At 45.9% G+C, this 22,148-nt stretch overlaps 1 long non-coding RNA gene across 1 annotated transcript in view; it reads left to right on the forward strand.

Annotated features, from left to right (window-relative positions):
- The window catches only part of LOC123791893 (uncharacterized), a 184,758-nt gene extending 171,832 nt beyond the window's left edge, over positions 1 to 12,926 (forward strand). The window contains exons 8-9 of the long non-coding RNA XR_006779547.2: positions 4,603 to 4,721; positions 9,976 to 12,926. This is a non-coding gene — a long non-coding RNA (uncharacterized LOC123791893). The remainder of the gene's footprint in view (positions 1 to 4,602; positions 4,722 to 9,975) is intronic.
- Positions 12,927 to 22,148: the final 9,222 nt, after the last annotated feature.

Here is a 22,148-nt window from a genome sequence, read left to right on the forward strand (position 1 = left end):
CTATAAGCTATTCTAACAAGTTAATTGAACCCAAGAAGGGGGTCATGGGAACCTCTGACTTATAGCCAGTCAGTCGGAAGCCCAGGTAACAAGCTGGGCTTGCAACTGGCATCTGAAATGTGGGGGTGGGGGATAGTCTTGTAGGACCTGTGGAATCTGACGCTCTCTCTCGGTAGACAGTGTCGGAACTGAGTCGAATTGTAGGATGCCCAGCTGGTGTCTGAGAGTTATTGATTGGTGTAGGAGAACCCCCCAACCCCCTTGTTGGAATCGGATCTAAGAACCCCTCTCACCTACCAGACAATCTCCCCCACCCCTGGCAACGGAGCAGACCTGAGGGCTGGGGGCACTTGACCCATGGGCAGATACTCACGGGAATCAAATTTCTACCCGGCATATGGTCTGTGAAGCTGTCTGCACAAAAGCAGTGGTCCAACAAGGTCAGAAAATGATTAACCAAGCCAAAAGGAATTCTTCCCTGAGGGAATCTGAATCGGAGATGTGGGCAAGTGTCCACTAGTTGGAAGGAAAACCCAAGAAGGGAAGTGCAGAAAGCAGCTGGAATCTGGTAACTGAGTCTTGTTAAAGGAGGAACACCCGAGAGATATCACCAGGATCCTGCTGCTGGTTGCTAGATGGAAAACCAGGTTGCTAGACCTGCCTTGGGTCCCAAGGGTGCCCGTGCTCCACCTTCAATACTATCGGGAACGCAGGTACTCTTTTTCTTTGCAGCCAACAAAGTTCGGTGAAGACTCTCAAAATTCAAGATGCTTCCATTTCTCTCTCCTGAATTTCCCTTCTGTCTCTCCAGCCCCCCCTGAGGAAACTTCTACGTGGTATTTCTTAGCACGAAACAAGAACATGTATCTATTCTATACCAAGCAACTTTATCCATGGTCTTGGTTCACTACCAACTTCACACATGACCTTGTTGGCCACAGGGTTACATGGAATCGATGTGGTAGGATAGAGCAAGCCTATCTGCCATGACAGTGTAGTATAGTGAACCTATCCACGGTTCATTTCACATTGGTAATGGTGTTATCAAAACTGGGGCCAGCCGTAGAAACTAGTTTCTGAGGTGGGAAACGCACCTCTTGCAAACTGGTCCCAGCCCTCCCCAGTGCCTGGTTTGGCTCACGAGTATTCATAAGATAAAATTTGGAATTAATTTTTAACATGCATAAAAAGAAGGAGATTACCCATAAAAATCTAGATTTCTAGATTTCTGAGCCTCCTTTTCCCTGAGTGCAGCCATTGCTCAGAGCTGAGTAATGACCACCCTTAGCTCTCATTCATCCCTGGCTAGCCCCTGTCACTTATGACCCTTTCCTACCTCTGTTGTCATTGGACTTTGTGCTCACTCACAGACAGAATGAGGGTGCAAATGAGTGAGGAGAACTAGAAGTGATTTCTTAAGCGAAGGCAAGAAAGAGCATTTAGGAAGGGCTGCGGACAAGAGAGGCTGTCAGGGAGAGATGCTAAGAATGGGACCCTAACAGTGTCATTGTGTGGGAGCTAGGAGGGGATCGTTGATGGTTTTCACGAGTCCAAAAGTCAGATGGCAAGAGGTTAAAGAAGCCGATGATGGTCATGTTGGATATTGAAAATTCAAAGAACTGAGATGTGAAATGGAAGAGTGATAGGACTGTTTTAGAAATATAAAATTGTGGCTGTTGATACTGTCTTCAGAATTTTGGAGACTGAGGAAAGCTTCAGACAAAGGTTAAGCCTATGATATGACGGAAAAATCGATATTGTCCAAAAGAGCAGTGATAGAGATCTGTGAGGAAATACATATGGTGTCCTGATTATTGCTTGGGGAAGTTAGTACTCCTGAGCTGGAGAGTGGTTGCCCATCTCCTCTGAGATTCGTGGGCTCTGGTGGCACTTTGTCAATCCATGTTTTAGTTTTTCTTTCAAAAGGAAGGAATCTGAAAAACTTTTGGTTCACAATTGATAGCAGTGCATCCTTTAAAAAAATGTCACCACAATAACCTTCCCCCCCGCCGAATATTATCCTGTGGCCTGTTTAGTTTTTCTCCGTGCTTTTGAGAATATCTCATATAAAATAAGCACCTCAAATTTACATGAATAAATTTGATTTACAGAAATGACTATGTAATAGCCATTAAATACTATTTGGCTAGTCTGCATATAATCACTGAGATTTAGGACTTCTGCTTACAAAATCCATGTGCCTCAACCCACATCTGCTCAGACTTTATTTCATTAAGACCTTGAGATATAGTTGGTTTGTGTTCTGCTTCCTTACCTTCCCGGGAGTCTTACTAAATGAATCCACTTCTGTCTTCCTCAAGCTCCCAGACTAGAAATACCTGATTTTGAATACTTTTTTAAATTATTTATCAAGGCTAGCCCTTCCCACAAAGCCATGACCAGCTCCTGAGAGAGGCTAAGAAAATTCTTTCGGTTTCACTCACTTAAAATACCGCCTCTTCTTCTGTGGCCTCAGGCTCTTTGCTTCCTGCTTTTTTGAAATCCAAAAGTTATTGGGTAATTTTTGTCTCTCTAGCTTGATCTCTACTGGAAGCAAAAGAATGCCTGAATTCCCTTCTGGGCTCAGCAGGGGAAGAGGACTTGCTTCCTTTCACTGGTGGCCACCATCTTGTTTCTGCTCCCAACACTATTTCCCCACCCCCTTCTTGCTAGTCAGAGACTTCTCCCAGCACTGACTCCCTTCCCTACGGCAACTCCCACAGCACATGGCTGTGGAGTTTCTCTGTTTATGGTTTGCTGTGGGGTTCATTATATTTACTCGATGGGGAAGGTTTCAATTACAACTTATCTGGCTTGTCTTAATTTGTACTCCCACTACCTGTTCTCTTTACCTATACTTCTAAATATATGGAAGGAAGATACTAAAAAGATCCTTCTGGTTTGGCCCAATTGTTTAGTTCTTTTCAATTAACAACTACTTATCAAAAGGAAAATTAAAATCTGAGGGCACTGAGAGATTTATAGTGTTCACAGCATCCATGTTCTTTGGATCTGGAAAGATCTTGGAGTGAGATTAATCCAAACTCTTTGCTGGGGCTTGGGAAAAAGAGATGATTTACACAGGATCATTTCATTAGCAAATGTCAGATCTCCTGACTTCTAAGACAAGACCCTTTCCACTCCAGAATATTTATGTGTATGTGCCTATGTGTATGTGTGTGTCCGTGTGTGTGTGTGGGGGGGGATACCTAAAGAATGTTTCCCATACCTGTCAGAATCATCTGAGATGTCTTTTAAAAAAGACAGTAGCATGGGACACTATCAGACTCCCTGAAACAGAATCTCTGGGCCTGGGCCCAGAAATCCAGGGTCTGGTCTGGAGAAAGCTCTCTGGCCTCCTCCCCCCTTTGCTTTCACATCAGGCACTGCAGTTTCTACGACTGGCCCCAGTTTTGATAACACCATTACCAATGTGACATGAAGCATGGATAGGTTCACTATACTACATTGTCATGGCAGAAACCAGAAACCCAGAGGAGAGAGGAGTGTACAAGGCCCTGTGTCTTTAAGCAGAGTTCAGCAAGCCTAGCGACTGGCTTTGTTTGTGTGTCTACATGCAGGCGGCCAGCAGCTTGGGAGCAGTACCTGGAGCCGTGGGCGTTCTCTGGGGAGGCTGCCACGTGAGTCAGGCCTGCAGAGAGTTGTGGAGTGGAGTCCTTGATAGGCTTGGTGATGATTCAGGGGCACAGCTGACACGTGCTGGGCTGACCAAATAACCCACTCCCCCTGACCCAGGGTTGGCCCTTATGGGTGGAAGGGATTTATCCTGACCTGGACAACTGCATAACCACTTCCACCAGTAAGAGATGGAGATGAAACTCTTCTCCCAGAATCAGCCATGGTGCGAGGGCCCAGGCCGAGAATTGGGAGGTCAGATGGTCCAGGATGACCAACTCCCAATGAATAAATATATTTACTATTAAGTCGTTATCACTAGGAGACTACAAATTAGCTGGGTGTCCCCTTGGACAGTCATTCATCGGCCTGATACCCAGGTGGGGAACTAAATCCCATCATATATTTGGGCATTGGACAAGTCCCCTCTGTGGTGGAGGACTTGGGACTGTGCTATGTGAAAACTGTGAGAATAACACAGTGACTTTGGAGGCTGCTTTCAGCCCCACTGTGGGTATACACACCTGCATTTGCTTCAGGTGCTCTTTATTCTTGACCCTCTGGAGGTGAAATATTGGCCTCTGTGTCCTGAAGATGCCCAGGGTGGGGCAAAGTTCATAAATAGTTTCCCTCTTCTCATCTTATGGCTCTGATTGCCCCCGAAGACTTGCTCACGTCTTGCAGGATAACCAGAGGCTGAGGAGAAACAGGAGCAATCGTGTGTCACTCCGATTTCTCTGGCATTATTTTCTCTGAGTTGGGGGAGTAGGTCTGCTACCTCACATTCATGAGTCACTTACAAACCAAGAGTCACAGAGCCGAGCGTGGATTTCACATATAACGAGAAGATCTCTTGGAAGTCAATGAGCAGTTGCAACCAAACCAATCACGTCCATTCACGTAGACAAAGGATTACAATTCACATGATCGATATGTCTTTATTTGTTTTTACCTTGAATCCTTCAGGCATTCTTGTTGGACAGCCAGCCCTGGGAAAGGCGCTTCTTGACTAAGTAGCTGGCCCATGTTGAAGGGGCACAGTGGGGAGAAGTTAGCTAAGCACCGAGGCAGAACCACAGCAACAGGTGAGTAACATGACTCCCTGAAGAGGCTCCTTGTCAGTTTCTCTACTACCTAAGCCCAGGTGGGAGCCACAGAAAGGAGTTACAAGGATAACAATGATGGCTGGGTCCCGTAAAGACAGAAGCCACGGTTATTGCAAGAAACAAGGGGAAGTGTAGACGTTCTCGCATAAGAAACCACGGTATGATTAGTCCACACAGAGGTTAGAGCTGGAGGCGAGATAGCTCTCGGGACCTTGGCGCTTGGGGATGTTGGATCTTCACGCTCTGCCATTGAAGCAGCATGGCCAGCTCTTTGGTTTCTGTTGCTCTCTTTATGCATGTTTTAGCTTTCCTCCCAGTACCCTTGGCTTAATAAGACCCTTCTATGTCGTATCTTCTGTTTAATCATAGTTTATACTTCCTCACCATTTTGGCTTGTTCTTAACTTCAGTTTGACTAAGGCTACTCATAGCCTAACCCAGAGTACCTCAGCCCCCAGGGCAACCAGCCTGTGTCTCCGTGTCTCCCAATGCAAAGTCCTGTGAGTGAGGATCTGACTGGCTCAGTGGATCCCTGCGTGAGCTCTGCTTGTTACAGTAGGTCATGTAATGAGCCTGGATAGGCAGCCCTTGAGACGGGTATCTACTTCCAGTCCAATCAGATGAGGACAGAGGTAATAGGGACATATCTAGGGCTGCCATTTCAACAGCACTTTGGATATGACACTATCTCTTAGAAAAGCCTATAGGTATGCTCTAACCATGTTTTACTACAAGCATCTGAAAGTTAGAAAGCTCCCAATTAAAGAGAGAAGCAACAGTAGTAGTCTCAGGCAAATGCCATAAACTTAAATATTGTTACTAGGCCCTTAAAATATGGAGAAAAGTTCGAAGTGGCCTTGATAAACTATACACAGGATAAAATGTAATGTTGATGGAACCAAATAGTAAATTTAGGGGTAAATCAAATTATACACAGATGCAAAAATGGTAGGGAAGGGGAGAGATAGGGAGAAGGAAGGTTTGGAAATCCAAGCAATACAAAGATCTGGAGGTCATGGTGGAACACAAGCTCTGCTGACTACGTCAATCACATTGAGTTAGAATGTGATGTATAGGAGCCAACAGAATCTCTTGTATTCTCCTCAATATTGGCCAAATCCTTATTACATTTAATTTGTTTTCATATTTTTGTTAATAAAAGAAGAAGAAAAGAAAAAGATACTAGAGAAGATTGGGAGATGCAAGGTGAAAGGAAAGAAATAAGAGGAATGTGAAATAATAGTTGGATTCTTTTTGTCTGAGAATTAAAAAAAAGCAGGCTAAGGATTGACTTTTTAAATTAAGCATCAAAATCCAAGGCAGCAGATGGGTGGACCATCCTTTTATTCCAGTGCTACAATTAAAATCAGAGAGAAAAATGGGGAGGCAAAAACTATTGGCAAGTTGATTGCCAAGCAACCGATTGGATTGCAAAGGGCCAAGCCAACTCATTTTTCTTAACAACAAAATAATTGGGCTGTGTCTGAACTGTGTGAAATTATCTCCATTTTAGAAACACCAAATGAGTTTGATTATTCAGTAATCAATTCACTCCTCAGCACTAGTGTGTTATATCAGCCAAAATAGCTGATTTGACTCCAAAAATGTCAATTCAGTGGCACCATGTAAACATACCCCCAACTTTCATATGAGAACGATCTCTAGAACCAGGATTTCAGCCACTGCTTTACCCAAAGAGACAGCTGACATGAAAGCCACTTGGCTTCCTCTTGGAGAGTGTAGCGCAAGGAGACGGAAGATAGTTTGCGTTGACCTCCTTCCCTAGAGGAGATTCATTGTAGGAGATTCTTCTATTCACCAAAACACGCTGGAATGCAATTTTGACACGAACTACCCAGAGGCCGCACAGATTTCAGAGGTCAAGGGCACTTGTCCTCCAGAGACTCCCTTCATTTCGTTCACCAGTCACAGCCATCCATACTTCTGAATAATTGTCTATAAATTTGGGGATGTCCACAAACCCCCTTAGATTTGATAATTTGCCAGAATGACTCAAGGAACTCAGGACAGTAATTAGAGTATTATTATAAAGGATGCAAGTCAGGACCAGCCAAAAGAAAGACCCACAGAGCAAGGTCTGAAAGCATCTCCGATACAGAACTGCCTTGTCCTTTCCTCATCAACTAAGGATGTATCACCCTCCTGGCACATGGATGTGGTCGCCCACTGCGAGCTCATGTGAGCCTCTGTGTCCAGAGTTTTCCTTGGGCTTTATTATGTAGTCATGACTGATTGTGTCATTGGCCACTTGTTGGAATTCAATCGGCAGCTGCCCTCCCTCCTTGGAGGCCAGAGTGCTGATATCACATGGCTCAAAGCTCCAACCCCTACTCACATGGTTGGTCTTTTGGGCATGGCCAGCCTCCCTCCTGAACTGATCTCGTAGTCCCCGTGAGTCATCTCATTAGCATAAACCCAGGTGTGGTCCCAGGGGACACTATCTTCTGGTGAGACTGGAAGTTCCCAAACTTCTGAGCTGCTACCCTTTCCCATGGGGAGAAAAAGAACATTTAGATCCTATTTCTGCCTCCTAACCTGCCTGCCAGGGGCTTGCCCCTCCACCCACCCTCCCCTCTCCTGTCAGGCTTCCTTACAGCTCTTTTTAAAAATATTTATTTATTTATTTGAGAGAGAGAGAGAGAGCAGGGTGGAGGGCAGAGGGAGAGGGAAAGAATCTCAAACAGACTCCCCACTGAGCTTGGAGCCCAATGAGCAGGGCTCCATCTCACGACCCTGAGATCCTGACCTGAGCTGAAACCAAGAGTCGGACACTTAACTGATTGAACCACGCCGGTGCCCCTGGCTTCCCCACAGCTCTCAACTGTAGGCACCCGGAGCTCCGAGATGGGGAAGTGGCTCTTTCCTCCCATCCTTTCTCTTTTTGATTCGGGTTGTCTATGTTCCAGGATAAATGACAGTGAAATATTTATTCCAAAGCCCCAAGCAACAGTCCTAAGAAGACGTGGTTGCTCACTGGGGCATTTCCCGGGGTCCGGGTTGGGCTGCTCTGTCTATGTCTACCTTTATCTTGCCCCTTGTCCTCTTCCTACTCCCCAGTCACCCAAGAACAGAGGCCAACATGTAAGAAGCAGCCTTCTGTGTTCTTACCTAGAGAGAAAAACCAAGCTCTGGGGAGGGAAGCAGACAACAGAGCAGCAGGAGTGATGCTGGGCCCCCCAGCACTGGGAGGAGGAGGCGGAGAGAGCCGGCAGGAAGGACGGGAAACATGGGCCTTCCTGCAGACAGCTGGCGAGGCCAGACCGGCGGTTGGCCGTGGGCCAGAACAGGCCGGAACACGGCCTCCCAGGGAGACAGGTCTGCTGAGGCGGTCAAAGCCAGTTGTTTGAAAACAGAATTCTAAAGGAAGGATGGTAGCAAGAGTAATGGCGCTGGTCCCTGCCCTCCTGCGTCCACCAGCAAGAGCCCAGGGCCAGAATAAGGGCTGCTCCGTAGGTGGCCTGTGCTCCCCAGGGCAGGGGCCACACGGGCCACATGCACTAGGTATTACGTCCCCTGGGGTCGATCTGTTGTCATGGCATTTATGTGTTGAGATGTCAGAACACGAGAAAGGCCTTTTGTTTGCTCCCACCACCCCCCTAAAAACCAAAAACAAAACCAAAATCTCTCCTCTGCGTTGTCTGCTGAAATTCAACCATTGGTGTTTTGTTCTTTTGCTTTAAGGCTTTTTGGTAGTTAAAGTGCAAATGTTCTTGGAAGTCTTTCTATTTAAGGCCTGGCATTTGTCGATGCACATGAATGAATGAGTCTTACTCACTCTGGGGTCTGCGTGCTTGGGAGGGCCTGAGGCCACTGGCCAAGGAGGAAAAGCAGCCCGGCCTCTCCTGACACCTGCTCCACAGTTTTGCTTTGCACCCCGTTCAGTGGGTGATACAGGACCAATTTCTCACCAACCCCACAAAACTCTGATTTTCAGCCTTGGAGTTTTGTCCTGTGCACGCAAGCCCCGGTCCACTTACCGCCACCTCTATCGTCCATACCACCAGAAGGAACGGGTCACCGTTTGTTGACGGCCTACTGTGCGGCTAGTTGAGGGGATGATGCGTGTCGTCTCATTTAAACCTCATTGCCATCCTGGCAGCAGGGACACCTCACCTCACTTAACGAAGAGAAGAAACAACTAACACAAGAGTTAGTCAGTTGCCCAAAGACACCAACGCCGTGGGGGGTCTTGCTGGGATTTGGACCCAGGCTGGTCTTGCTCTAAAGAGATTTCATAAGGCAGTGTCAACTGTTTCTACTTTCTTCTCCATCCGATTGCCCTGCTTCTATTTCTAGTTTGTTAATGTTAATACATGAATTAAAAAAAATTGCTTCTAGAATGAGGATAATACATTTCAAACAAAAATTCACCCATGACAAAATCCTAGTATTTCAAAGACATTTTATTATGAAGCAGACATCCACAAAAGGTGAATAGTAGTATAACCCCTCTAATCATAGACTGTTCCTGCAGGTGAACAGGAAATGCAGATGAACAGCCAGGCGATAATGAAAAGTATGAGGAGAGGTACCAGCACAAGTGAACAAAACTTATATCCCTTCCAGAGTCTTCCCGCGATTCCTTTTCTACTACCCACCCCCCCCCGTTCCCACTCTGTCATTCACAGGTAATGGTAATGACAGTCACTAACCCTTACTGGGAGCTCACTCTGCAGCCCACGTGCTTCGTACTTCACAAATCACAACGGATGTCCTTCTCCCAGACACCCCCTGGGGAGGGCAGAGCCTCCAGCACCCCATTTTGCAGAGTGGGGTGCTGAGGGCAGAGATGTTCATTTCTCACCCCAGGCCATAGGGCTGGTGGTTAGTGGCAGAGCTGGGGCAGGAACCCAGAGGCCCCGATCACGTCCTGAGCTTGACTTCCTAGATTCTTTCCCCGACTAAATTTATGTTGCACGACATAAGTGGAAAACACCACCTTTCCCGGGGCGCCTGGGTGGCTCAGTCGGTTAAGCGTCTGTCTTCAGCTCAGGTCATGATTCCAGGGTCCTGGGATCGAGCCCTGCATCTCATCGGGCTCCCTGCTCAGTGGGGAGCCTGCTTCTCCCTCTGCCCGCCGCTCTGTCTACTTGTGCTCTCTCTCTCCAGCAAACAAATAAATAAATGCAATCTTAAAAAAAACCAAAACGCCACATCACCCGTCTTTGTCTGATCACAGTACTATGCTAATCTCTTCTTTTTTCTTATATCAGATGCAAACCATTTAGAATTATTATTTGCCGATTCTCCAACGTCTGCCCTGAAAGAGCAGGGGGCCAAACACCGTTCACCCCTCTCCCAACTACCTCTCCCCGCTGAGCTTCCCTAGACGATCTGCAGAAACGGGGCATCCACGGCCGCCATCTACCCTCCACCTCACCACTTCCCAGTTTTTGAACGACACGGAGCCTCTCCTTATTTGTGAAGTCGCCAAATCAATTCTGCCTTATGAACTGAGAGCAAGCAGGCAGACAAGTAAACAGAGCGAGAGGTGCCACGCTGAAAACAGGGGTTCGCAGGTGATATGAGCAGCCTGGGGAGAGGTGCTAGCCTGGGCCTGGCTGGCTGCTCAGCCGTCTGCTCGACAGATGAGGGGAATCAGGACACCCAAGGACTCGAGCTCTGCCGCGTCTCTTTCTAACGAAACCACAGCTCACAGCCATGTGATCCTAGTTCAGCTTACATAGGATGCTGGAGACAAAACCTGGCCCCAGGAAGCAGGGCTGCTGCCCCGTCTGCCCCAGGACTGCAGCAGATGAAGGGCACCGAGACGCCACACACCGAAGAAGAAGGGGAGAGAGGCAACTGGATATGGAAGTCTGCAGAGAGGCCTGGGAGCAGGTGTACAGAGGGACACCCCCTCGCCCCGTGCCGGACTCTGTACTAAAGCCTTAGACCATTATCTCCTGGCAGCCCTGCGCGGTGGCCTTGCCTCTGCCACTTGTGACTGGGGACTGGGGTCCTACAACACAGTGCTCAAGAGTGTGGCCTCAAGACCAGAGGGCCTGCCCTCCCATCGGAACCGTCGGCAGCCATGAGGCAGCAGGCAAGACATCATTTGTCTGGGCCTCAGTTTCCTACTCTGTGTATTGGGGACAAAAATAGTTCATGTTCCATAGGGTTGTTGTGAGGCTTACCAGAGACTATGTACAAAACTCCGCAAACAGTACATAGACCCTGGAAGGCCTCTACTCTCTCAGACTCCATTTCCTCATTTGTATAAGGAGGATACCGACGACCGTTTCAGCGGGTTGTGGAGAGGTTTCAAGGAGTTCTGCGACAAAGCTCGGAACACAAACAGCATCGGGCACCCCGTGAGCACTCGGTGCAATTATTATTTTACTATGCCACAGGAGAACATAGTACAGGGCCAGCACCGTGAAGGAGATGATGGAGTGATTTTGTTCCACGATGAGATAATACGAAATTTTGGCCAGAAAATGACCACTTCTATTTGTCGCTTCGCCTATCAATCAAAATTTCCAAAGGATTATTTTCAAAAGGTACAGTCCCCGTCACCAACTCTTTATCCAAGACTCTCCCGTTTCCTCCTACCTGAGTCCCACACCCCCTGATTCTCCACGTCGGTGACCCACCCCTGTGATGGTCCTTTGTCACCGACTCACAGGTTTCTGCCACCTGCCCAAGTCTGTGCGTTAGCCCTAATTGCCTCGCGGATTTATCTGGCTCATAAAACAGAGCAGCGTATTGAATGGAAAATTAAACCACAAATAAGCTGGTTTCATCACACTCTTGCAAAGGTGCATGGAACAAAATTGTTCCATGCGATCTGATTCCAGATTAAAAATTGCAGTGGGACTTTAGTGAAGGCAGCTCCTATTTCTATCTCCCATTGTTCTGGGAGTTTTCCGATTATCTCAGAGTCATAGGCATTCTGTAGATGTGTTGTCTGTTAGCTCCTCCCCCCCTTATAGTGCTATTAAAAGTATGCAAGAAACACGAGATTTGGGGCTTTGCTTACCAGTAGCCACACAGCATAGGACAGGTGATTTTGGAGAACTGGAGAAGTGGGGCTGGGCTGGCCAGGGCTGCAGAGCTGCGGACACAGAAGTTGATCAGTCAGGTGTCCCTGGGGAAGGGTCAGGTGGATCGGTGACAGCCTGGGTCTAGGCAAAGGAGAAATGAAAAGAAGTCTGTTTGAGTCTGGAATGAGAGGGAGACAGTTGTCATGGAAAGGTTGCAAAGAATCAAGGATTTAAAGAGAAGATAAACTGTCAGTCCCTATTTGTTGAGCACCGGGGAGAAACATGTAAAACATATTTCTGCTCTCAAAGAACTTACACTTTCCCTGGAGAAAAGAAGACACAAATATACCCAAACCAGAATGATAGGCAACTGTTTCAGAGGTCAGTTCGGGCCATGAAGAAGGATGTTGCATGCATTAATTTTGGTATATGGCTACTTTCCAAATGGTTTATGTAGGGAATAACTTTGGAAGGTCACTACTGGCCAGGGAAGACAGAGAAGGCTGTAGACCAAAAGTGCCGTCTCAGCTGCTTTTGAAGCATTGGCAGGAATTGCGAAGGCAGAGAAGGCAGGCAGGAGCAAGAATACGGAGGCCACGAGGCCAGAGGCATGGCGAGTGTTGCCAAGTGGAGTCCCAAGGGAGTGGGGGTCGGATGTAAGGATGGAGGGAGATCAACGTGAAGGGCCTCCATACGGGCTGGAGAATTTACTATCATATAAAATTATGAACCTATTTATGTAAAATAGGCAAGTATATTGAGCCTCCCACTGGCCGTGTGCCTTCTCCCCATGGCTTTGACTCAGTCTTCCAGCAGTTACTTCCAGGGCAGAGGCTTAGGCGGGTTAGGGAAGGTATGGTCGTGGTGCAGGACCACGAATGGTTCAGGACGGCAGTGCTGGCTGCAGAGGAAAAGCCTTCAAATCACAGATCTCTGAAATGGATTAGTCGTCATCTGCCTGCCACTTGAATATGTCACTTTATTTTTCAGAGCGAGGAAGAGATTGCTGATGGTCAGGGTTTTACCACTTCCACCTTCCACAGGTACCAAGCAACTGGTCTATGTTGAGCACCATGGTAGGCCCTGAGGATGGAAAGGTGAATAAGACACCGTTTGATGGTGGAGGCACATAATTAAGAGATACTTCCAGGAAAACGAGTCAGTGCAGGCACTGCTGAATGCATGGCGGGGGTGGGGGGGGCGGGGTTGGGGTGGGAGCACATACCCTGGCACCTTGGGCACTGTAGGCACCAGCCCTGGGGTTCAGGGAGGGTTACCTGGAGCTGCTAATGTCTAAACCAAGTCTTTGAGGATAAGCAGAAGATGGCAGAGAAGGGCAAGGAAGGGAGGGAGAGGGCATTCCAGGTTGGAAGGGAGAAGAGAAGCCAAGCCATGAAATGTGTGATAAAATTAAGAGAGTGAGTGTTGGAGTCCAATTACCTGGGTTGAAATTCTATCTCTGTCACTTACTAGCTATGCAAGTTTTAGCAAGTTACATATCCTCTTCCTGACTCAGTTTCCTTGTGTATAAATGAGAAAAAAGGGTAGCATCTATCAGATAAGGTTGTTACGAGGAGTACATGATACAAAGTACATGCAGGGTGTCTAGTGCATGGTAAAGACTTACTGAATAATACCAACGATGATTGTGATGATGGCAACCGCCAGCGGTTCGATGTTACTGGAAATGCAGTGGAACACAAGACATGGTGAGCAGTGAGGCCAGAGACATAAGTGTGGACAAAAAAAAAAATCTGATCATTGATTTTTATTCTACAGGCCAATGGGAATTTTTAAAAGGGTTTTCAGCATGGAATAGCATGACCAGATTTGCAATTTAGATAGATTTTTCAGGGTTGGATGTCATGAACCGATGTGAGGAGGACAAGACTGGAAGCAGGAAGTCCTGTTAGTTATATGATAGTAGTTCAGATGAGAGATGATAAGCGCTTACCTAACCTGGGGACATCATTAAGAGGAAGAGGTATATTTGGGAACTTTAGAGGTGGTAAATGTGACAGGAGTTGGTTAAAGAGAAGAAAGAGCTGAGGACATTCCCAGGGCTTCCAGTCTGGGAGACGAGATGAATAATGATCCATCCACTGAGTTGGGGAGCGTAGAAAAGGAACTTGTGTAGGAACAACAAAGGTAAGATCGTTCAGAAGAGCTGAGTGGGAGGAATGTGTGGGTACCCAGCTTGGATAGGTCCAGGAGACCGTTGTTTACATAAACAAGGAAGCTTATGGGAAGGTCCCAGCTAGAAGTAGAGATTCAGACGTAGCCAGCATAATGGCGGTTACAGAACCTGTGAGAGTGGATGAGCTTGCCCAGGGAAAGAATGTAAGGTGAAAAAGGAAGAGGACCAAGGACAAAATCCAGGGAAACACCACTATTTAAGGAACGTAAGAGGAAAAGCAGCCTATAAAGCCAAGAAGGAGTGATCAGATCGGTTGGTGGAGAAGCAAGAGAAGGCAGTGTGATGGACATCGGGAGAGCAGAGAGTGTGAGGAAGAAGGAAGAGATCACCTATCTTGACTGTCACATGGAAGCCCACCAGAGCAGGACAGAAAGGAGCCAACTGATGGGTAAATAGGAGGGCAAGAAGGGGAGGAAGGAATGAGAGATGAGGAAGTGGAGACAGAGAATGTTGACTCTTTGAGACATGTTTTGAGAAAAGAAGAAAGAAAGAGAAGTAGCTAGAGCAAGAAAGGGAAAACAGAGTTAGAGGATGCTTCATTTCCCCCCCTGCTAATGGGAGCGTTTGAAGAAAGTTTGTATCTAACAGTACAGAATTTACAGAGAAGTTGTGAAAGTAAGGGGAAAAGAAGGTACTTGATGGAGCACAGTCCAAAAGGAGGTAGGTAGACATGATACCAAGAGCTCAAGAGGAAAGAGGTTGGTCTAGAATGGCATAGGAACAAAACAAGCAAACAAAAACACCATCTTTTCCAACTTTGGTGAGACTCTAGGCAAGGTGAGTGGATGAAGTTCTCTGTGGGCCTTAAAATTTGCACGTGACAGTCTCAGGTTTTTTAAAAGATGGAGAAGTGGAGGCCATATGTTACAAGTGAGAGGTACAGGAGATGATTAAACTTTTCTGGAGAGTGGCAAGGAAGTGGAATTTCTACTAACAGGATGTTGAGCAAGGGCAAGAAAAAGATGGAGCCTCAGTCCTGAAGCTCAGTTACGGAAGACCGTGAATTTGTGGCAGTGCCCATCTGAACTGTTGGGCAATGTTTTCCCTCCCGCATATGATGGGTTGGGAGGAGAAGAAAGGCAGGTCGCAGCATTTACTCAGAGTTGGAGTTCTGCCACTGAGGCACAGTGAAAGTCTGGGGATGCAAGGCCACCGGGGGTTCTGGTGAGAGAGTAGTAGCAAGCCACAAGCCTGAAAACAGGCTCAAGACGCTAACAGTAGTTCTTCTGTCTTCTTGTTTATCCCGATGAAGCTCAAGGGAAAGAAATGACCTCAGAAGCAATTCTGTGTATCTTATTATTATTTGACAGATTAGATCCCATGTTCATTTCGTTCCAATTCACAATCATGAAAAACAATATATTTAACTTCAAATGCCTCCTTGTCCTTGTCCCGGTGTTCTGCAACAGCTTCAGCATTTGGAAACTCCAGAATCATTGGATGACCTCCCATTGCAATCAGAGGTTTCCCCAGTGACCTCGGGGATAGCATGGTGTTTATGCGATTGTAGCGAGGGATGGGGGAACATTTACCCAGACCTGCTTAAGCTCTAGGTAGAAATAGCAAATGAAAGATCAGGAAGTCACTTAAACAAGCGTTTGGAACATGTGGTAGAAAATGAATCCAGCTATCCCTGTCCCCCTCCAAAATAAGAAAATGGCAAGAGAGATAAAGAGATTATTTTTTTTGTAAGAGAGAGATAGAGCGTGAGTGGAGGGGGAGGGGGACGGGCAGAGGGAGAGAAAGAACCATGGAGCCCAACACGGGGCTCCATCTCACAACCCTGAGATCATGATCTGAGCCCAAACCAAGTGTCTGATGCTTAACCAACTGAGCCACCCAGTTGCCCCTAGAGATGATTTAAAAGAACAAACAGGCTGGGCTGTGGTCTAATAGAAGTGAATTGGTTGGATGGAAAAATAAAGAACATAGTGAATGGGGTTTGGTGCTACCTTCATTTAATCAGGACCATCTTGTTTTGGTTCTTGGTGGTGGCGGCAACACAAGAGCATTGATTATGTCCTCTCCCTGGTTCTGGACCCGTCCCTCAGCGGGCTGGAGAGAGAGAGCCCAGACCACTGTGGATGGATTATCACGGCCAGTTCCTCGGGAGGCCGAGAGGCTCTGAACTTGCGCATCCTGGCTCGTCTGGTGGATATTTGGAAAAGCCTTCCATACGCATCAGGTACAAGACAAAAAGTTTCTTGACATGGTCTCTCCCATTCATTAGCCATGGAGACATGCAGATAGCGTGGGTATCACCCTAAGTTTGGACAGAAGAGAATTGAATTGAAGACCATAGAAATGTATCGCTAAACGAAGATGTGGTTCTTGTATATAGCACATTCTGGATTACAAAGGACTCCCTCTCGTTACCATATTTGAGCCTCACTAAAACTCTTGGTAGTAGGTTGTTATTCTGACTGAAAACAATCTCTTACATTTCTTAGCTTGAAAATATACTTTTTTATCATACTAATTTAAAGGTATTTCTCGATTTCTTTTCTTGATATTTCTAAGTCATTTTTATCTCACTCCCTTCCCTCCTAAGGCCTTCATAGATTTCTAGAATTAAAATCTCTCGTTCATGCTTAGAGAAATCGTTGTTCCACTTTACCTCCTTGGAAACACATTTCTCTCTCCTTCCTCCTCCAGTCCCATCCTCGCCTTCCTCTTCTCCAGACTTTTCTGCTCTTTACAAGACTCCATCCTAAACTTTAACCAGCTCTTAAAGGCTTCGCTTAAATACCATCTCCTTAAAAGAACTGTTCTCGCTAATACATTCGGATGTGATCTCTTCCTTTTCAAGGTTCCCAATATACGTGATATCTTTGTTTCAACGACTATGTCATAATGGCGTCAAAGACATTTAGTGAAGTAACTTACTAGATTTTAACTTCTTGAAAGGCTGTGCCAGATCAAACATCGTTTCCAGGGTGAATTCTTTTCCACAGGCACTTAATTCCCTTCTCTGACAACCATATACTTTTCTACAGGCCGTGCACAGATGCACTTATCACATTGTATCGAGATGGGTGCTTTTGATTTTTATCTTCCTTTTTAAGTTGGAAGCAACTTGAAGGAGCATAAAATAGTGGTGAAGCTGCCAGACTGGGATTAAATTCTGCTGTTTACTAGCAGTGCAACCTTGGGCAAGCTACTGAACCTCTCTGTGCTTTAGTTTTCTTACCTCTAAAATGAAAATAATAATCATCGCTACCTCATAGAGTTGCTGCAAGGTTAATGCCATGAGTTTTAGTATGTAAAATGCTTATCAGACAGTAAGCAATTTTAATTACTGTACTTTATTGTCCTTTGTATTTTTATTGACAAGTACAGTGATTAAAGCAAGCAGGCACACAGCAGGTGTTTGTTGAATGAATAAATAAGAAAAGATGTATATGAGTTTCTTCTTATATGATCCCAAAGTCAAAAACGAAATGTCCTTTCACCCATAGGTTTCCCACAGCAATTAAGAGGAGATGTGTAACAGGTGATCAATAAATGTGCGTGGAGTATGCTTTATTAACTATTAATCCCGTGACTGGCAGATTGAGAACAATTGAAAGAATAAATTATACAATGAATTAGGCTCATATCAACTCAATGGTCACAGAATTTTACAACAAGGCTGTGAGAGCATTTCCCTTTTGTTTTAAAGCTCCGGGTTGGGAAGATTACCTTAACCTGCATGTTGGTTTTAGCCAGATTCTAGCTCTCTTAGTGATGGGGATGTCCACAAGGTGGATCTCAACCCGGATCACAGAGGGTCCAGGGCCACGCAGGGGCAGATTCCGACACTGAGATTCAGTGGCCCCCCAAAGGGTGAATGTGGACCCCAGAACTGCCACTGGGGAAAGTGGACAGAGCCTTGCAGCAGCTCCGCACAGAATCTGGTCGATCTGGACTCGGCACTCCACAGAGCAGGGTCCCCATGGCCCTGAGGCTTTGGCTGGGAAGAGTGAATCGACTGAGGATTTTGAAAAAGGAGACCAAAAGAAAAAAAAAAAAACCAACCCTTTTGGGCAGATTAATCAGGCAGGCACGGGGCTATTTCACAGTCCAGCAAACATGCACGAACCTATCAGCCACCACACCGCAAAAAAGCAGGGCACCTGTTTGCTCAGCTAGAAATGCTTACACTGGCTTCTTCCCCTCCCTGCCCGCCTTTGTCACTCAACTTTCCTACTTCTGTGCGGGAGAGGTTTCTTTCCCCCTCCCCTTGGCTTTTTAAAGTAACATCGGCGGAGCAGCTAATGAGGCGGTGGAAAGCAAGCTGGTCCGTTCTGGGTTGCTAATGACTCCGTTCCCGGGAGCCTAATCAAAGATTTGTACATTTAATTGCTGTCAAGTCAGCTCCAACCACCTGCCATTTCTGCAGCACCTGAGCTCCTAGCTCGGTAGCCCCTGATTCTAAATGAATCCATCGCCATTTCCAAAGGCCAGAAAGCCAGGCTGCCGGGCAACCCTGAATGGGTATATCCTGGAGGGCCGAGAGCAGCAGGCCTCACGGAGCTGTGCCTGATCTCACGGGGTGGGCGGCATGGGAGGGACACCTGCGCTTTTCTAGGATCAGACTTCCGTTTCTAGGGGGAAGGGAGGGTGGGTGTGGTGAGGACGACGGGGTGTGGGAACAAAGTGAGGAGGAAGAAGGTGACATCGGATCACATTCTTCCAGAATCTATTGATGCTTTTATCCTGAAAGATGACTTAATTTCCATCCCCAGCGCACGGCTGAGCCACGAATCAATATTTGCTAGGCATCCTTTTTGATTAAAATGGTAATTGCTATAGTGTCTTTCCCAAATTCAGGGTGTAGTTGTCCCCTGGGCTTTTTTTTTTTTTTTTTTTTTTTTTGGAGATTTGGGGAAGGAGAAAACAGTTACTCTGGACCTAAACTCAACCTAATGGGAAAACAGGCTATCTCATGGGGATATAAATTAGTTGGGAAAGAAAATTATGTTTAGCTTTTTTTTTCTCATTGCAATGAACATCCTTCAAACACAGGTACTACACTCTAATGTTGTTCTTCTCGCTTGTGACAGGTGTATCAGGGTACCTATCATATCTTTTGGGATCAGTTTCTGGGGTGGTGGCTCTCAAGCTTGAGTCGGCATCAGAATCACCTAGAGGACTTATTAAAACGTGGCTTCAGGGGGCCCTCCCCCAGTTTCTGAGTCAGTCTGACGTGGGTGGGGCCTGTTGATTTGCATGTCTAACAAGTTCCCAGATGATGCTTATCCCATTGGACGGAGAGAACTTTCTCGAAGCCTCTTGGAAATACCAATCTCACTGTGTATGGTGGATGAGATTGCCATTTACCAAACACTTGATCAGCTGTGTCTGCCTGCTAGTAACTGAGTTGGCCATGGGAAAGAGGCACTGACCCAGACAACTCCTATGGAAAAAGAAGAGAATTCTCCTTTTTCAGGTTCCCATCCCAGGCTCATGTATGATGGATAAAAGAAGAAGACATAATGGGCCAAACCAGTGGTTGGGCAAGTACGGTGTTTGCCCTACTGACAAGTAAGTCCCCCTCCCTCCACCCCTGAATTCCTTTAGTTGGAATATGGCTACTTGTACTTGGGAATTCATTCTCCCTTCCTAGTCTGTCCAGCCCTGAGGGGGTTTCTAGTGCTAAAACTTAGTGTTATGGGCAACCCTATCACCCCTTTGGTTTAGCAGACTCTACGTCAAGAAGGACATATTTTTAATAAGATTTACAAATAAAACAACCGTAAATATTGTCAGACTATGAGCATTTTTTCATACCCTGCCAAAAAGAAAGAGAGAGAACTAAAGTTATTTAGGTTGGTAAATATTCACTCACGGTCCCCAGCTTGCCATTGGCAAATACTTGCCCTAGGCAACTTTGGAACTGGATCATTTTTCATTATTGATTAATAGTGAGGAGTTTTTCTTTTTTATTTCCTACTGAAAGAAATTTGCTAAACTTGAACCATTGTTTAAAAATAAGTTAGAAGAGCCAAACACCTCCATCATTTCACTGCCACCTAGAACTTCTTGACCTTGACCTGAATTTCTAGCTTAGCCATTTAGGACCAACCAGTTGATCTGGTGAAGATGTCGCAGTGACCAGCGTGTCCTGTAGCTTTCTATTACTTGTTTTCTTGTATATTTATTTGTCTTCCTTCGCTCCACACAGTTGTCACCATGTTCCAGACACACGCACACTTGTTTTGATTTCCTCCTTACTGCTTTGTCTGTTTATATGAGGGGACCCTGGAAAGTGTGCAAGATAACCTTACTAGAAAGCTAAATTAATTCTAAAAAGCAAACACCATAGGATTTGCCAACCAGATGGGAAAGTACTGTTATTTACTACCCTCTTTCCCTAGAGTGCCTGAAATCACAGAACTGAGGGGCATTTGCTCTCTATTCACCTTTGGAATTTAGATCTAAATGCATCCATGATCTGGGAAGACAGAACAAAAAAAAAAGAATTACTCTCAATCTGACAAGACTTCAGCCAAGTGTATGTATGCACACGTGTATATATTTTCACGGAAATATTAAATTGGCAATAATCTTGATGGAAAGTTCAATGCTCTTGAAGTTGAGAATTCCCTAGGAGCAAAAAACTGCCCTAAATAGGGGTCTCCTGGTTTGGTCACTTACTGCTCTTCTCACCAGGCTGAGCTGAAACACCCTTTTCTAGGAGTATCCTTCCCTGGAAGAGCCCCTCCCCACCTCGGGGGCTGCTTTGACCTTCCTTTCTCTATGTTGTAATTATTCTGTGCCCTTGTGTTTGCCCTTGGTCCATAGCCTTGGGGTTGTCTGGTGTGTATTTGTCTTTCAATTTGACTGCAAAGCTCTGAGGCCGGCGTGTAGGATATAGTCATAGTGGGTGCCATGCTGCCTCTTACAGTGCTCGGCGTCCAGTACGCGCTCCATAAATATTTGCTGTTACACTTGAAGCAGTTTCAGGGCTTCTAAACACAGCTCCTGCTGATCATTTCTACAGAATTCTTGGTATTTATTTTCATACTGTAAATAGGATCGGGGCCAAGTCAAGAGATGTTTTATGATCTGCCCTTGTAACATCCAGTCCAGGCACAGACATCCTCAAAGGTTAAATTGACCGAGAGACCGGATTAAAGCATGAGGTGGAAAAGGCAATTGGCTTGCTTTATTTCACTCATAGCTCATGGCTTGCTTCATTCCCACTGGTCCCATAAAACCCAGAGCCATGGAAAGTAAAACAATCAGGAAACTCATCCCTCTTGCCACCATATTTCTCCTTCCTCCTTTTCCATGTAAGCTGGAAAGCTGCCTGCTGCTCTGCGGTGGGACAGACAGGCTGAAGCATTTATTATCACCCTGTACACCTTGCCAGGAACAATGGTCAAAATGGCCCCCTTGTGGCCTGGGACAGAGGTCTTTGCTCAGCTCAGCCTAATGCTCACATTCCCTGCTTCTGGATTAATCTCACCAGAGTATTAAGGTAAGTGGTGAAAGAAATGGAGAATGTTCTCCTCTGGAAACTTTGGCTTTATTGCCGGTGTGACTCACTGTACCCCAATAGCTGTGGTCTTAAAGAGTTATGTGAAAAATCGCATTTTTAGAAGTCCAGTCCTATTTAAAGTAGGTTACACTGTATGTTAACTCACTAGAACTTAAATAAAAATTAAAAAAAAATAAATAAAAAAATAAAAGCACTTCTATCTTCACAAAAGAAAAATAAATAATAAAATAAAATCAAGGGGACTAATATAACACTGTATGCTAACTAACCGGAATGAAAATAAAAATTTGAAAAGAGTCAAAATACATGCATACATAAAATAAAGTGTATTACTAAAAGAAGCTGGCCATTTTAAAGGAGGTTTTAATGAATATTTTCCAAGTCTAGTCTTTACTAATGGAATATTAATTCCTAGTCTCTCTGCTGTGAAAATCCAGATTTCTACCAACTAGTTGACTGCAAGCAAGACGCGTGAGGATTATTCTAGGTTGGTTGCAGGTGGCATGGGGATGTATCATCATGAATCATTATTAATATTCGGAGGCCTCTAAGGCACTCGCCCTTGGAGGATTCAGCTTTTCCTCTGTCCTGCTGCCGGGGGGAGTGCCCCTCCCTGCCCCCTCTCCCCCTCACCCCCTTTAAGCTCTTCCTCCAAGTGGATGAACTAAGGAAAAAACAAGAGGAACAAAGGAAGAGAGGCCTTTGCAATGCTCTCCA

The sequence above is a fragment of the Ursus americanus genome, chromosome 10, assembly GCF_024610735.1.
Source record: "Ursus americanus isolate L20-20 chromosome 10, mUrsAme1.1.p, whole genome shotgun sequence".
Taxonomy (NCBI): domain Eukaryota; kingdom Metazoa; phylum Chordata; class Mammalia; order Carnivora; family Ursidae; genus Ursus; species Ursus americanus.